The sequence below is a fragment of the Cervus canadensis genome, chromosome 20 (genome assembly GCF_019320065.1).
Source record: "Cervus canadensis isolate Bull #8, Minnesota chromosome 20, ASM1932006v1, whole genome shotgun sequence".
NCBI lineage: Eukaryota > Metazoa > Chordata > Mammalia > Artiodactyla > Cervidae > Cervus > Cervus canadensis.
The window spans coordinates 17,526,006-17,544,722 of record NC_057405.1 but is presented as its reverse complement, the minus strand read 5'-3'; positions in this window follow the sequence as shown (position 1 = coordinate 17,544,722).

The window sequence follows — 18,717 nt, the reverse complement described above, 5'->3', positions numbered from 1 at the left end:
TCCACTCTGAGGCTGATCAGGGGTCAACAAGTGTTCAGTGAAGAAAGCTTCAGGAAGTGACAGTTCAAAGGTTTCCTTTTTCACTTTGTTTTATTCTGAGCAGTGACCTTCTTATCTAATTCCTTTCTCTAATTTTTATAGTTATTTCAAATGTTTTGTCTCTCAAAATGTCCAAGAATTCTGGTTACTTTCTTTGTTTTAATAAATAAAAACCCTGGGCAGTTTAGAAAGCTTAAAGTTTGGCTAGTTAATATTTGAAAACTTATGCTACAGAAATAAGACACTATGTCAAATATAAATTATGTGGATAAATATTAGTTTGTAACATAATTTGTGCTAATGAAAATTTGACCATAATTTAAATAATTAAGTAGTAATACAAGACTATATATTGCTTTATACCTATTTTGTATGAGCTAAAATATAAAGCATGACTTTATGATTTTATACAAAGTGTTTTAGCATATTGTGAAATATTTAAAAGCTGTGTGAAAAATAGAAGTCTACTAGCAATGTACTAAAAGTAAAATATATTATTTCTGTATATGATATATTCAAGGAACAAAATGATTGCACCAAAGCTACAAAAGTAGTTTTCACTGGATGGTGTAATTATGAAAGTTATTCTTTTTTTTTTTTTCCTATGGGCTCTGACACTTTCCAAAGCATAGGTGGGTCAAATTAAAAACAGCAAAATGATAAAATCAACCTAACTTAATCAATAATCACATTAAATGCAATTGGTCTTCAGTTCAGTCACTCAGACGTGTCTGACTCTTTGTGACCCCATGAACCATAGAACGCCAGGCCTCCCTGTCCAACACCCACTCCCTCAATCCACCCAAACCCATGTCCATTGAGTAGGTGATGCCATCCAACCATCTCATCCTCTGTAATCCCTTCTCCTCCTGCCCTCAATCGTTCCCAGCATCAGGGTCTTTTCAAATGAGTCAGCTCTTCACATCAGGTGGCCAAAGTATTGGAGTTTCAGCTTCAACATCAGTCCTTCCAATGTACACCCAGGACTGATCTCCTTTGGGATGGACTGGTTGGATCTCCTTGCAGTCCAAGGGACTCTCAAGAGTCTTCTCCAATACCACAGTTCAAAAGCATCAATTCTTTGGCACTCAGCTTTCTTTATAGTCCAACTCTCACATCCATACATGACCACTGGAAAAATCATAGCCTTGATGAGATTACTTGTTAACAAAGTAATGTCTCTGCATTTTAATATGCTCTCTAGGTTAGTCATAACTTTCTTTCCAAGAAGCAAGTGTCTTTTAATTTCATGGCAGCAATCACCATCTGCATTGATTTTGGAGCCCAGAAAAATAAAGGTAGCCACTGTTTCCACTGTTTCCTCATCAATTTGCCATGAAGTGATGGTGCCATGATCTTAGTTTTCTGAATGTTGAGCTTTAAGCCAACTTTTTCACTCTCCTCTTTCACTTTCATCAAGAGGCTCTTTAGTTCTTCTTCACTTTCTGCCATAAGGGTGGTGTCATCTGCATATCTGAGCTTATTGATATTTCTCCCAGCAGTCTTGATTCCAGCTTGTGTTTCCTTCAGCCGTTTCTCATGATGTATTCTGCATATAAGTTAAATAAGCAGGGTGACACTATACAGCCTTGACATACTCCTTTTCCTATTTGGAACCAGTCTGTTGTCCCATGTCCAGTTCTCACTGTTGCTTCCTGACCTGCATGCAGGTTTCTCAAGAGACAGGTCAGGTGATCTGATATTCCCATCTCTTTCAGAATTTTCCACAGTTTATTGTGATCCACATAGTCCAAGACTTTGGCATAGTCAATAAAGCAGAAATAGATGTTCTTCTGGAACTCTCTTGCTTTTTCAATGATCCAGTGGTTGTTGGCAATTTGATCTCTGGTTCCTCTGCCTTTTCTAAAACCAGCTTGAACATCTGGAAGCTCAAGGTTCATGTATTGCTGAAGCCTGTCTTGGAGAATTTTAAGCATCACTTTACTAACATGTGAGATGAGCGCATTTGTGCGGTGGTTTGAGCATTCTTTGGCATTGCAATTGGTATAAACAGTCCATTAACAGTAGATGGTATCATATTGCTCAAGAAAGCAAAAATCAACAGCATGTTGTTTATATGTGGTTTAAATAGAAAGACTAAAGCAAGTTAAAGAGTGGGAAAAATACAGCATTTAACACTAAACAAAGAAAAGCTAAAATGCTCGTGTAAATATTAATACAGATCTTAACTATTACTTGGTAAATAGAGGTGAAAATGTTACCTACTCTAAAAAAATTATTTCATAATGATTAAGGGAGCAATTTTTAAAGAAAGAACAACAATCCTAAAATTTAGAACTCAAATATATAATTTCAAGTGATATGAAGCATCACCTGAGACATAAGTAGGAGAAACAGACACTTTCAAAAAATTTTGTGAGATTACTGTTAATACATTTCCCTCAGTAATTAGTCTCCCACACTAAAACAGATATTTTACCATCTGAGCCACCAGGGAAGCCCCAATAATTAGTAGAACAGGTAATCATGAGATCAATAAGTATGATACAGATGACTTTGAAAATAATATTGACCAACTTGACTTAACTGATATATATATAGAACATCACACACAAATACAGAATAATAATGTAATGTACTGGAAAAACTCAGTTTTCATTCCAATCCCAAAGAAAGGAAATGCCAAAGAATGTTCAAACTACCACACAATTCTACTCATTTCACTTTAACAAAGTAATGCTCGAAATCCTCGAGGCTAGGTTGCAATAATACATGAAGGGAGAACTTCCAGATGTTCAAACTGGATTTAGAAGAAAGAGAGACCAAAGATGAAATTGCCAATATCTGTTGGATCATAGATAAAGCTAGATAATTCCAGAAAGATATCTACTTTTGCTTCATTGACTACACTAAAATCTGACTGTGTGGATATCAGCAAACTGCAGAAAATTGTGAAAGAGATAGAATACCAGACCACCTTGCCTGCCTCTTGTGAAACCTATGTACAGGTCAAGAAGCAACAGTTAGAAGTGGTCATGAAACAATAGACTGGCTCACCATTGGGAAAGGAGTATGTCAAGGTTATATATTGTCACCCTGCTTATTTAACCTAATGGCAGAGTACATCATGCAAAATGCTGGGCTGGATGAAACACAAGCTGGAATCAAGATTGCTGGGAGAAATATCAGTAACCTCAGATGTGTGGAAGACCACATCCTTATGTCAGAGAGCAAAGAGGAACTAAAGAGCCTCTTGATGAAAGTAAAAGAGAAGAGTGAAAAAGCTGGCTTAAAACTCAGCATACAAAAACCTAAGAACATGGCATCCAGTTCCATCACTTCATGGCAAGTAGATGGGTAAATAATGGAAACAGTGAGAGACTTTATTTTCTTGGGCTTCAAAATTCCTGTAGATGGTGACTTCAGTCATGAAATTAGAAGACACTTACTCCTTGGAAGAAAAGTTATGATGAATCTAGAGAGCATATTTAAAAGCAGAGACATTATTTTGATGACAAAGTTCTGTATAGTGTGTATAATTTTTCCAATAGTCATGTACAGATGTGACAGTTGGATCATAAAGGAGGCTGAGAATTGAAGAAATTGTTCTTTTGAACTATGGCTTAGGAGAAGCCTTTTGACAGTCTTTTGGTTGAAAAGAGATCAAACCAGTCAATCTTAAAGAAAATCAGTCCTGAATATTCATTGGAAGGACTGATACTGAAGCTGAAGCTCCAGTACTTTGGCCACCTGATGCAAAGAGCCGACTCATTAGAAAAGACCCTGATGCTGAAAAAGATTGAAGGCAGGAGGAGAAAGGGACATAGAAGATGAAATGGTTGGATGGCATCACCAACTCAACAGGCATGAGTTTGAACCAACTCCAGGAGATAGTGAAGGATAGGAAAGCCTGGCATGCTGCAATCCAAGGAGTCACAAAGAGTAAGACACAGCTGAGTGACTGAAAAACAACAAAAGAACATCACACACAAATTCAGAATACTAATGTAAGGGATATCCCTTACAAGTGCATGACTTTCAAGAATTTGCTTACCTTGATGAAATATATTTGGCCATAAAACAAGTCTCAATAAATTTAAAAGAAGTCAAATTATATAAATACTCTTTTTGATCAAAATAAAATCAAATCAATTTCAGAAATCTCTAATAAAAATCACACAATTTTTAAAACAAAATAACAGTTTTCTAAGTAACCTAGAGAAAAAAAAATATAAATTCAAAAGATAATTAATATATATGTTGAATTTAATAAAAATGGAAATGTAGTGTATCAAAATTTGTGGGATACTGCAGTTTCCCACTTGGCACTAGTGGTGGAGAACCTGCCTGCCAATGCAGGAGACATAAGTGACATGGGTTCAGTCCCTGCATCCGGAAGGTCCCCTGAGAAGGACATGGCAATCACTACAGTATTCTTGCCTGGAGAATCCCATGAACGATGGAGAGTCGCAGGCTACAGTCCACATGGTCACAAATAGTTGGACACAACAGAAACAACTTAGAGCACATGCACATTAAAGCAGTGCTTGTGGGGAAATAAGGCTCAGACGGTAAAGTGTCTGCCTGTAATGCGGGAGACCTGGGTTCGATCCCTGGATTGGGGAGATCCTCTGGAGAAGGGAATGGCAACCCACTCCAGTACTCTTGCTTGGAAAATTCCTTGGATGGAGGAGCCTGGTAGACTACAGTCCAGGGGTCGCAAAGAGTCAGACATGACTGAACGACTTCATGTCACTGTGGGGAAATATACAGCATTTCGTGCCTCTATGAGGAAATAAGAGAAAGTAAATGTCACTCATTCGTGTCAGACTCTTTGCGACCACAGGGGCTGCATCATCCTTGAAATTCTCCAGGTCAGAATACTGGAGTGGTTAGCTATTTCCTTCTGCAGGTGATCTTCCCAACAAAGGGATTGAATGCAGGTCTCTTGTATTGCAGGCAGATTCTTTGCCAGCTGAACCACCAGGAAAACCCAAGTATACTGCACCAGGGGAATTTCCTTCACCAGGGGAATTTCTCTTCACCCAGGAGCTGAACCAGGGTCTCCTGCACTGAGGGTGGATTTTTTTTTACAACTTGAACTACCATGAAACACATGAGGAAATAAGAGAGGTGCCAAAACAATGATGTAAGAAGCTTCAACCTAAGGAAAGTAGAAAAACAAGAGAAAATAAAGTCAGAATAAAGAGAATGAAAGGATAATTAGGATCAGGATAGAAATCTTTGGAAGTAAAAACAGAAAATAATTGAGAAAATTCAAAGAAAATCAAGAAGTTCTTTGAGAAGATACATAAAATCCATGCCCTTCTAGAGAAGCAGACTAGGGGAGGTGACAGAGAGCAAGATAATATGTATTACAGATTTTGGAATTAAGACAGGTGAAACTATCATGGATTCTCTAAGGAATTAGAGCTAATAAAATTGTTGTTGATCAGTCAATCAGTTATGTCTGACACTGCGATCCCATGGACTGCAGCACGCCAGGCATCCCTGTCCTTCACTGTCTCTCAGAGCTTTTTCAAACTCATGTCCATTGAGTTGGTGATGCCATCCCCCCATCTCATCCTCTGTCATCCCCATCTCCTCCTGTCTTCTGTCCTCACCAGTATCATGGTATTTTCAAATGAGCTGGCTCTTTGTATCAGATGGACAAAGTATTGGAGCTTCAGCTTCAGCATCAGTCCTTCCAATGAGTATTCAGGATTGATTTCCTTTAGGATTGACTGGTTTGATCTCCTTTCAGTCCAGGGACTCTCAAGAGGCTTCTCCAACACCACAGTTTGAAAGCATCAATTCTTTGGCCTTCAGCCTTCTTTATGGCCCCACTCTCACACCCATACATGACTATTGGAATAACCATAGCTTTGACTATATGGACCTTTGTCAGCAAAGTAATGCCACTACTTTTTAATATGCTATCTAGGTTTACCTTAATTTTCTTCCAAGAAACGTCTTTTAATTTCATGGCTGCAGTCACTTGCAGCCATTTGCAGTGATTTTGAAGCTAAAGAAAATAAAGTTTATCATTGTTTTCCCGTATATTTGTCATGAAGTGATGGGAATGGATGCCATGATCATTTTTTTGAATGCTGAGTTTTAAGCCAACTTTTTCACTTCCCACTTTCAATTTTATCAAGAGGCTCTTCAGTTCCTCTTTGCTTTCTGCTGTAAGAGTGGTGTCATCTGCCTATCTGAGGTCACTGATATTTTTCTGGACAAACTTAATTTTGGCTTGATTCCCCTGCCTTTTCTAAATTCAACTTGAACATCTGGACATTGTTGATTCATATACTGTTGAAGCCCAGCTTTGAGAATTTGAGCATTATTTTGATAGCATGTGAAATGAGTGCAATTGTGCCATATTTTGAATATTCTTTGGCATTACCCTTCTTTGCAATTTGAAAGAAAACTGACCTTTTCCTGAGGCCACTGCTGAGTTTTCCAAATTTGCTGATATATTCAGTGCAGCACTTTCACAGCATCATCTTTAGAATTTGAAATAACTGGAATTCCATCACCTCCACTAGTTTTGTTCACAGTGATGATTTGTAAGACCCACCTGATTTTGCACTCCAACATATCTGGAGCTAGGTCATACATCACACCATTGTGGTTATCTGAGTTATTAAGATCCTTTTTTTGTGTATGTAGGTCTTCTGTGTATTTTTGTCACCTCTTCTTAATATCTTCTGCTTCTATTAAGTCCCTACTGTTTCTGTCCCTTATTGTGCCCATCATTGCATGAAATGTAACCTTGGTATCTCTAATTTTCTTGAAGAGATCTCTAGTCTTTCCCATTCTATTGTTTTCCTCTATTTCTTTACACTATTAATCTAGGAAGGGTTTCTTATCTTTCCTGCTATCCTTTGGAACTCTGTATTCAGATGTGCATATCTTTCCTTTTCTCCTGTGCCTTTTCCTTCTCTTCTTTTCTCTGCTATTTGTAAAGCCCCCTCAAACAAACTTTTTGCCCTTTTGTACTTCTTTTTCTTGGAGATGGTTTTGATAATTCTTCTTGTACAATGTTACAAACCTCTGTCCATATTTCTTCAGGCACTCTGTCAGATGTAATCCCTTAAGTCTATTTGTTACTTCCACTGTATAGTAATAAGGGATGTGATTTTGGTCATACCTGAATGGTCTAGTGGTTTTCCCTACTTTCTTAAATTTAAGTCTGAATTTGGCAATATGGTATTCATGATCTAAGCTACAGTCAGCTCCTGGTCTTGTTTTTGTTGACTGTATGGAGCTTCTTCATCTTTAGCTGCAAAGAATATAATCACTCTGATTTCAGTGCTGACGATCTGGTGATATCCATGCGCAGAGCTGTCTCTTGTGTTGTTGGAAGATGGTGTTTGCTATGATCAGTGTGTTCTCTTCACAAAACTGTGTTAGTCTTTGCCCTGCTTCATTTTGTACTCCAAGGACATATTTGCCTGTTACTCCAGGTATCTCTTGACTTCTTACCCTTGTATTCCAGTCTCCTAAGGTAAAAATATATCTTTTGTTGATGTTAGCTATAGAAGATCTTGTAGGTCTTCACAGAACTTAAGATCTAATAAAATAATACATTAAAAAATAGTAAAATTATATTTGAAAAAATTGATAAGACGTTTGATAAAATATATTGAGAAATACCTTGAAAGGTACAAAGACAACAAAGTTTACTTAAAAAGATAGAGATAATCTGAATAGCCACACATCTGATAAAGTAATTTGTACTTTAAAACTTTTTCAGAAAGAAAATTCTATGGCCAGATGACATTATTAAAAATTCAACCGAATATTCACAGAGGGATTATTGCAAATTATACACAAATTTTCATTAAGGTAAAGATGAATACTTATCAATTCATTTTAGGTGTTTAGCTACACAACAAAAATATATATATATAACTTTATGACCACCCCTATATATAAGGATAAAACATTTTAGAAAAGAGCAAACCTATCTCTGATAATTAGTTTCACTTAAGAATTTAAGAGAATTGCCTTGACCTGATAAAAACCTTTCACTTAATACCAGTCTTACCTGGTAAGACAGCATATACTTCTTGAACTTTGAAAAACAATGAAGGATGTCCATTCCACTGACATCCAACATTGTACAAGGCAAATTTGTACGTGGTATACAATACAATAGACAAGATGAATGTCAGACAAAAGTCATGTAGATTAAAATAATAGATTGTGAAAATCAATTTTTCTTTGCAGATGTGATCTTCTATGTATGTATATAGAAAAACTGCATGCATCTAAGAAATAGCAACAGGAACTAAGTGAATTTTAAAAGGTTGGAGGTTAGAAGATGAATGTAAAGAAGCAATCTGAAAATGAAATTATAAAAACACCATTTATAATGGCAAAAACTATACAAAACATTGTACAAAAATATGACCAGACACAAAAGATTTGTCCAGTGCAAACTAAAAGTTAGTACTAAGAAAAGTTAAAAAGCTAAACCACAAGTGTAAAGATGAACCATGTTCATGAGTCAGAAGATATATGTTGTATGTCAATTTTCCTAAAATAGAGCTATATCATCAATGTTCTCAATCAATATTCCAAGAAGGAATTTTCTAGGAATTGACAAAAAGATTCTAACAAATAAATGGAAATGCAAAGAACAAAGTTGGAGGGCTTCCCTGGGTGGTCAGATAGTAAATGATCCTCCTGCAATGCAGGAAACCCTGGTTTGATCTCTGAGTTGGCAAGACCCCCTGGAGATAGGAATGCCTATACATTCTGGTTTCTTGCCTGGGGAATTCCATGGACAGAGGAACCTTGTGGACTCTAGTATAAGGGGTCACAGAGAGTCAGACATGACTGAGCAACAAACACTCTCTTCTGGAGGGTTAACAATACTTATTTCATACAAATAAAATAAATGTACTATAATCAAGACTATAGGATATTGGCAGAAATATATAATAGATAAATACATCAGTGGGATTAAATAGAAAGTCTAGAAAAGACTTCTTACATAATCAGACAATCAATTTTGACAAATGTGCAAAGATTTTACAGTGCACAAAAAACAGTCTTTTAAAAAACTGGTGTCCAGCAAATACATATCCATATAGGAAAAAAAGTAAATAAATAAAAAACAACAAAACCCCCCAAAACCTTTTGATTTTTATATTACATCATATACAAAACTGAACCTAAAATGGATTGTAGAAATAAATGTAAAAACTAAATCTATGAAACTTTGATAATTAAATGTAAGAGAAAGTTTTTTTTTTAATTTTTATTGAAATATAATTAACATAACATTTTATTAGTTTTAGGTGTACAGCATTAATCAGTATTTCTATGCATTTTGAATAATTACCACAATAAATCTAGTTAAAAATCTATAATCGTTCACAGTTACAAAAATGTTTTCTTGTGATGAGAACTTTTAAGATCTGCTTTCATAGCAGCTTTCAAATATGTGGTACAGTATTATTAGTAATAATAATGCTATTAGATGTAGTATTATTAACTGCAGTCACCAAGCTATACATTACACCATCCATGATTTATTTGTCTTATAACTAGAAGCTTTTCCTTTTGTCCATCTTCTTCCATTTGACCACCCTTCACCCCACACCTCTGGCAGTTCCCAATCTGTCCTCTATATCTTCTAATTTATTTTTTGTGATTGCTTGTGTGTTTGTTTGAAGACTCCACATTAACTGATATAATATGGCATTTTTCTCTGACATATAATTTAACATACTATCCCCAAGGTCCATCCATGTTGTTACAAATAGCATGATATCCTTCTTGTCATGGCTGAACAATCTTCATAGAAGAAAATATTGTAACTTACATTAGGCAAAGATTTTGTAGAAACAATTCCAACAGCAAGATCCATTAAAAGATACATTGATAAGTTTGATTAGGTCCCATTTGTTTATTTTTGCTTTTATCTCCAATATTTTGGGAGGTGGTTCATAGAGGATCCTGCAGTGATTTATGTCGGAGAGTATTTTGCCTATGTTCTCCTCTAGGAGTTTTATAGTTTCTGGTCTTACATTTAGATCTTTAATCCATCTTGAGTTTATTTTTGTGTATGGTGTTAGAAAGTGTTCTAGTTTCATTCTTTTACAAGTGGTTGACCAGTTTTCCCAGCACCACTTTTAAAGATGCACTGGGAAGACCCAGAGGGATTGGGTGGAGAGGGAGGTGGGAGGGGGGATCAGGATGGGGAACATATGTAAATCCATGGCTGATTCATGTTGATGTATGACAAAAACCACTCCAATATTGTAAAGTAATTAGCCTCCAACTAATAATAAAAATAAACTGGGGAAAAAAGACACATTGATAAACTTCATCAAAGGTGAGATCTTCAAAAGATATTGGTGAGATAATGATAATACAGTCCATACACTGAGATACATGATTTGCAAATCACATATCTAATAAAGAACTTTTGATAGAATATGTAAAACAACTCTTAAAATTCAATAACAGGAAACCATTTCTAAAAATGAGCAGTTTTAAAAATGAAAATTCATCAAAAATCCATACTGAAGGCGAATTAGAATATGAAGAGATGTTCAACAGCTTTAGAGACTAATGATTATACTTTGAACCATAATGAAATCCTAATACACACCTATTATATTATTTATAATAAAATAATTTACCAAATGTGAGAATGTCAAGCAGTTGGCACCCTCAGACACTCAAAGAAATGTAAAGTGCTAAAGACATGTATCTTTATGCTTTATTTTTGAGAGTCAAACTGAAAATAGCAAAATTGTCCATCCAGATATGAGTGGGTAAACAATTCTAGTAGAGTGATACATATGGAACACTGTTCAGTTATAAAACAGTTTGAAACTTGCATGCAAATGAGAAGGACAAATCTCAGAGTAATTAAACTAAATGAAGTTAAAAAGACAGAACAATAAAGCATATATATATATATATATGACTTTCATTAACAAAAAATTCCATAAATAGTAGACTAATCTATAATTGGCTTGGGAATGCCATATGATGTTTCATTATTATCATTCCAAAAACAATAAAATTTAAATTTATATTTTATCTTTAAACTTACTGAAATTTTAAGAACCAACATGAGAAAATAGATGTTTAATTGATTTTTATCCAAATACAAATATTTAATTTAACTAAATTGAGCTTACTTTTAAGTAACTTGGAACCAGATAGCCACATCCAAAACTAAAACTAAAAATACATTTTTACAAAAATATTAATAGTAACCACATAATTTTAACATTTTAACAATTAATTAATTACTCGTTCTTTTGTATCTATTTATTGTTAAGTATACAAAAGAAAAGTTTACCAAGTACATAGAAAAGTTAAGACTTCGTGAATCTTGTTTCCAGTGAGCATGTAACCTATTTATGAAAATAAGTCATTTACACCTGAAATAGACATTTAAACTGACTAACACACAAATATTTGCAAAATGAATTTCATAGGAAAGAGAAACATATTTTTGGTTGAAGTAATCAGGGAAGGAACCCAACTTAGATCATCTGCAGAGTTTGAATAAGCTAATGGGAAAGTGGAAATAAGACATCATCATTTTTGGTGGGAAACAACATAATATTTCATAAATATGAATTAAGTCATAACCTACATATCATATTTTTATTGCTCAATAAAATATAAATATAATGGGTATGTAGCAAACTATAAAAATGATTCTAATAAAACATATAGATAAATATTAAGTCTAGTAAAATGGTTGGAACTAAGATTAATTTTTAAACATACAATTACCTAATAGAATGTTTTGTATTAAAAATTTTCATCCAAAAAGCATTTTTTGAATGTATTCTACAAGCTGAGTAACTTAGAGGCACCTTGAATATTTTTCTCAGACTTAAGGAACATAATCAACTAAAGATTCAATTATAAGACACCTCATTGAAGTTTGAAGTATGCTAAGGTTTATTCAAGGTGCTAGAGGATCAGAGTAATTTTTCTTTTTTTTCCTAAAAATGTTTTTATAGAAGTTCCAATTATGGTGTGCTCAAAAATAAATGTATCCAAGTGAATGGGCTGAGATACAGGATTGTCGTTTTCATTGAGACTGCTGCAGGAAGGTGGGGCAAGGGGGCGGGCTGCGGGAAGAAAGAAAAGACTTGGGATGACAAAGATAGAGGGTTCAGCTGTAGTCCAGTTGAGTTTCAGGTGCTATGAAACCTTAAGGTAAGTACGTTCACTAGGCCACATGGTACACTGGTATGGAGTTCAAGGGAGAGTCATAAAGTCAAGTCATCAACACAGATATTAAGTGAAATCAGGAGTCAGTATGAGTTAGTTCAATAAGATGTGCTATTTTAAGAACAGAAGAACACATAGATAAGTTGGGAGTTTAATATAGAGACATTACTATATATAAAATAGATAACAAAGACCTACTGTATAGCACAAGAATCTATACTCAATGTGTTACAATAATGTTTAATAAACTGAATCATACTTCTGTACAACAGATACTAGCACAATATTTTAAATTAACTATACTAAAAAAAAAAAAAAAAAAAATAGAAGAGTACATAATATAACCCTGAGAAGAGAAATACAAGAATGGAACACAAGTGGAGATGACAACAGAGATTGATGAGGATGATGATTGGAAAGGGGGAATGCATATCTTCCAAAACATTGTACAAAAGCACATTATTTATACATAAAAGTATACTGCATATACTTTCCAAAGTTAAAAAATACTAATTTAAGTTTTTAACTGTACATATTTATTTATATAAAAACTAACTTCTGTAGTTATATATTTATGGTATATGAATATCTGCAGGAATATTGAACCTTCTTCAAAAATATTCATTACTTAAAATAAGATTTGTACCAAATATGATCTTGATTCTTCATGACCCTAAATATAATACATCATTTTTCAAAGGGAAAATAAAACATTTTTTCAAAATAAAATGATATTCAACTCATAGTTTTTTGTTTTGGATTTTTGAGAAAGTCACAATTCATTCAGTTTTTTTGTGAGATATAATTAATATTAAATTTGCTTTTTTTGTAGTTCTTGATGACAAATTGCAATTAGGATTTCATTGCTATAAATTTTATTCAGAAACATCTTCCATTTGTTTAAATAAGAAACCTGTCTTTTAAAAGAATACCAAATTAACTCAAACATTCCACATACTCATTTGGTCCAGTGGGGATTTTTAAAAGGATGCTCACATGATAGTTATCAGTTGCTTCCTGTTGGCAGATACCTTATTTTAGACACAGACTTTGTGATATCTCCTGTGATATATTCTGTGGTTCTGTTGTCAATTAAAAAAAAAAAAAGACTCTACATTTAAATTAAATTTACAGAAATAATGATTCAAAGTTTAAGTACCTATGGCAAGCTTTAGGAAAAGCAAATAAACACACCCAAGTTATAAATCATTCAGTGAGATGATTTATTATGGAAAAAAATAAGCTGACTTTAACTATAGTTCCCCTGCTGGGTGCTGCTCTATAGAACAGTTATAATAAGTCAAGCAATGAATGAATAGAAAATAGAATTCTTCTAACTTCGTAAGGATAAGCCCCTGAGACTTCTCTTTCAACTCTGTGTACTTATGCATGCAAGTCTCTTTTATCAGTAAAGATATTTTACACTGTACTGACTGCAGCATATTTACTTATTTCTGAAAACAAATCTGAGATCAGATGGATATTTGTGGTCTAGTTTTACTTTAAGTTTGCATATTATGGATTTGTAGATACATTGTTAGGTTTTCAGTACATTCTGCTAAAAGAAAACTTTATTACCTGACCATCTTAGAAGAGCCCATGGAGACCATGTTTTGTGTCCATAGGAACACCATTTGCGATATTATCAGCAACTGATATATCACTTAAAATATTTTATTTTAAAAATCCATTTTTCATTTTGAGACTTATTGAAATAGTTTTTCTTTTGAATCTTTGTTGCTAAATCCATCTTACGAAATAAATTTGCTTAAGAGGCATTCATGGATAGGGCTGTACAATTTTTTCCCAATCAGCATAGTTTTTGTCACCTTCACTTACATTAATCCAAAGTTTGCAAGTTTTAGGGAAAAAAGTTGCTAGAACTAAGCAAGTAAAGGAAGTGGTAGAGGAGAGAGAAGATAGGAAATAAGGTGAAAGAAGAGCAGAGGCGGGGAGAAGGGTATGCAGTGACAGATGAAGGCAATAATCTGAAAGAAGTATAAGGAAAAGCAGCACCATATCTTCAAAATACAGTTATCTTGGGCTTCCAAGGTAGCACTAGTAGTAAAGAATCTGCCAGCCAATGCAGGAGATGCAAGTGATGTGGGTTTGATGCCCAGGTCTGGAAGATCCCCTGAAGGAAGTCACGGCAACCCACTCCAGTATTCTTGCCTGGAGAATCACATGGACAGAGGGGCCTGGTGGACTACAGTCCATGGAGTCACAAAGAGTCAGACATGACTGAAGTGACTTAGCATGCATGCATAGTCATCTTGGTATTAAATCTTCCAGATAGCTTTCTGGGCATTTACCACCTAATAAACTGGAATGGATATCAAAAGGTTCAGAAAAACAACAACAAACAAACGAAAAACAGAAACAGAGACTAACTGAAAGGAAACAAAAATTTTAAAGTTCATGTTTCTGAATTTTCCCCATAGATTTAACAACTACCTATTAGCTCTATTTTTGTAAGTTAAAAGTGCCATGAAACACCTTTTTATGCAGTGTCTTGGATTCACAAAGTTAAAACAACTTTGTTGCTTACATATAGATTTTTTTAATAGCTAAACAAGAGTGATTATTTCCTAAGGAAAACCATTATCAAATAATTTGGTTCAAATTTTCAATCAAAAAATGATTTTGTGCTAACTAAAGTGAAAACTATCACAGACTTCAAGCATGGGGTCTTTTTGCTCATTCCCCAGGTGGTGAACAAAGGACCTAACAGGTCAAAGTACTTTCTGAGAACAGTGCTTCCTCAGAGGGAAGAGGTCAGGAAAGGATACCTAACTCAATCTATGTGTATGTCAAAGTTTTCAGCAGAGTCAATAGAAAGAGCTTTGGGAAGCTCACTGTCTGTGAGTCTCTTCCAATGCTTGCTCTTGAATATGAGGCTAGGAAGTGGGGAGAAAGCTTAATGCTAGGGGGGTAAGTTCAGGAGAGAAGACGATGTGACAAGAGTGGAAACACCCCATTATTCTTGATTTCACTGCGACTCAGTTTCAACAAAGAGCAGAATGCAGCAGGAGGGGGAAAGAGGTGTGTCCTGGGCTAAGCTATAGTGTCAGCTTCACCGAAATACATTTGACTAGCTGTATAGGCAATTATATGTTAATTAATTGACAACTAGCAGCGTACATAATTAGAAAAAACTGCTTCAACTATTCCATGAAATTCACTTTGTAAGCAATATCAAAGCTCTGTGTTTTTAAAGATGTTTATAAGCAATACAATGAAATGAAAAGAAATGCTCATAAAGTAAGGTGCTATTTCACACAGCAAGACTTAAACTTTTGACCCCCTGTCAGAATGCACAGCAGATGAAGTGAAAAATGCAATAGGCTAAGAATCAGAACACCAGGGCTTCCATCTTGCTGTTGTCACTAGCTATCTGACCTAGAGCATCTCAGTGTCTTTGAATTTGAATTTTCTCCTCTGTAAAATGAGGTACTGGTTAATCTCTAAAACCCTGTGCAGTGCTGAAAATCTATATACCTTGAATTCTCTTTTCTAACAGCATAGATAGATTTATGTTGATCTCTCCATTTGTGCATTTCCAGTCTTTTGTGAGTAGGGCTATGCTCCATTATTTTGACTGACGATGTTTATAGGTATACACTGTGGGACAGGACTCAAAGTGATTCATTAAAAAATCAAAATCCCCACCACTGCCAATTAGCAAAGGCCCTAATCAATGAAGTGCCCCATGGATACTGTGATGCAACTATTTCCTCAGGATGTGTTTCCAAGGATGTCTATTTGACCAAGAAAGAATGCATACACAGAGAAACAATCACTTAGAATTTCAATAACCTGTGGACTAAATATGTTCTTTTGGGAGCAAAATTACAGCTTACATTGCTTCATTGTATACTTATACACATAGAAAAGATGAAAAAAGATTAGTGAGTTCTAGAGATTATAAATAAGCATTCATGAAATTAAGTGTACTCCTGTGAGCTAAAGTAATATGCATAAATATACCCAGGTTGCAATGACTCAGTCGAGAGAGAATAGAAATGCTTATCTATATAAAATAGTATATATTCATACATGCAATTGTATATGTATAATTATATATAATCATATGCAACATAAATGTACATGATGGAGAACAGAAACACTGTAATTGTCTATTGAACTGACTATGTGACTCCAAGTTTTGGTTTAAGGTTTATCTCAAAATCACTGGTATGCCTGTGCCATGGTATCTTTGGAAAATATTGGTATGTTTAAGTTAAATTTTAATAAATGTGTCCAATTTGTACTGCATTTAACTTGAAAACAAAATGATAAGTGATAAATGGTATTTAAATAATGCCTTTGAAATATGATACAAATAGTAGTTTTGCCCTCATTAACCCATTTATCTAAGGCACATTGTTCAGGAGAAGGTTGTGAATTTGAAACCAATGCAAACTTTACTCTGCTGTGTAGTTACAAGCTTCATTACTGGTGTCTTCAAAAGCTCTTTTCCAAAAGGCTTTCTTTTGTCTAGAAAGAATGTGGATAAACTAGCAATAAATATCCATGTATGCATCAAGAATGGTATACTAACAATGGGTCAGTACTGGCATAGAATTCAAGTTTATATACACAAGACTGCATTCAACATATGATCCAGCCCATTGTCTATGGACCAAAGAAAGCAAATTGTACTTCCGTTTTCTCCATTTATTTTTTCACCTCACTCCTAGGTACTGTATTATATAATTTAAGAGTTCTACCACTCTGAAATAAAAATTGACTTGAAAAATACTGTGCATGCATACTTAGTCACATATTCACGTCTGACTCTGCAACCTTTTAGACTGTAGCTTGCCAGGCTCCTCTATTCATTTGATTTTTCAGGAAAGAATATTGGAATGGGTTGCCATTTCTTTCTCCCGGGAATCTTCCTGAACCAGGGATCCAACCTGCATCTCTTAGGTCTCCTGTGTTGCAGGCAGATTCTTTACCTGCTGAAGCCATTTGAAAAATACTTATCCAACCTATTTATTACAGATGAATATCCTAAGTTTTAAAGAGTTTAAGTGACTTTCTAGAATCACACAATTTACTAGTATCACAGTTGAAACTCTGGTCTCATGACTTCAAATGTAGCAATTATCTTTTAGCCTTTTATTAAATTAGCTAAAATAAAGAACAATTATTATAATATGATTTTCTTGTTGGTGTAAAAATTATGAGTTTATTCAGTAAGTTAGAGCTATAATTTTTATGGAAAGTAGGTTCTTGCTCAGAAGTTGAAATTAATCAAGTGAGAAAGGAGAAGTTAGGGGTTTTAACAATTGGAAGCAGATCCAATAATCTAGAAATTTGCCTGCCTAAATGACCTACAGACTATTCTCAGGACTTTTCAAGTAGGGAGTAACACAGTCACCAATCAACTTTACAAAGACAAGTGGCAATTAGCAGAGGCTTTTCCCTTCACAGACCCATGTGTATTTACAACCAATGAATGGAAACATAAGGGGTGATCCTATTAAGGACATAGGTAAATGGATAGTAAGGCTTTTAAATGCCCAGCAAGGTAGGTTTATGCAAAGTTCACAATTTGAAAGGAGAGGACGGTTTTAAATGGAATAGTTATATGAGCAGAACAACTGCATGACAAAGGAGCACTGGTTAAGAACGCTTTTGTGTTGGTCTTTGGCCAGTTTTGCACAATTTCGAGTCTACCCCAAATGCCTCTCGGGGTTTGTAACCAGATACTTTGACATACACAGAATGAACCTATTTAAAATGTATTTAATTAGAACACTTATACTAAAATCCCCACCTTTATTTATTTTTTTTGGTAGGTCAATATAAAATCAAATATAATTTAAAACTTGTTTTATAAGTATATAGTCAGGACTAAGTATGTGATGACATAGATTTTACTTTTTTAGCACTTTATTTTGAAATAATCTTATACAAAATTCACAAGAGGTAAAGTGAGTGTTTAACAGCATCAAGATAAATGAGCCTGAAGAATTTATCTTCACGCTAACACTATTATCCATATGACCGTTATACCCTTAGTATGATGGCTTGAATGTGCCAGCTTTTGCCTCTGTGATGCTCATTTTGTTTTTTAGCCCAATCCATTTATAAAAAGCCAACTATCAGCATGACATGCTGTATGCCATTTGGATTGTCTCCATGTTCAGCCTTTGAGTTGATTCATGTTTTCATCCTAATGAGATAGAAGACTATAAGTAAAAATTGAAAGATAAGACCTATTTCCCTAAACCCTCTTTGCAAGATCCTGGAACATGTACCCAGTTAAGTTGATGTTTAACTAAGAGAATATATTAATAGGAATGAAAAATCTCCCCTGACTTTCCCCCAAAGCCAACTGTGTTGGGAGCTTTCAGAACTGTGTTGGCAGCTTTCGGAAGTGTCAGAAGTGGGTAATGGGGTGCTGTTATCTGGTGGGAGATTGTGGTTCAGCCATGGAAGATGCTGCACCCAGACTATATCACACTTGAGGCTGACCTAATTTCA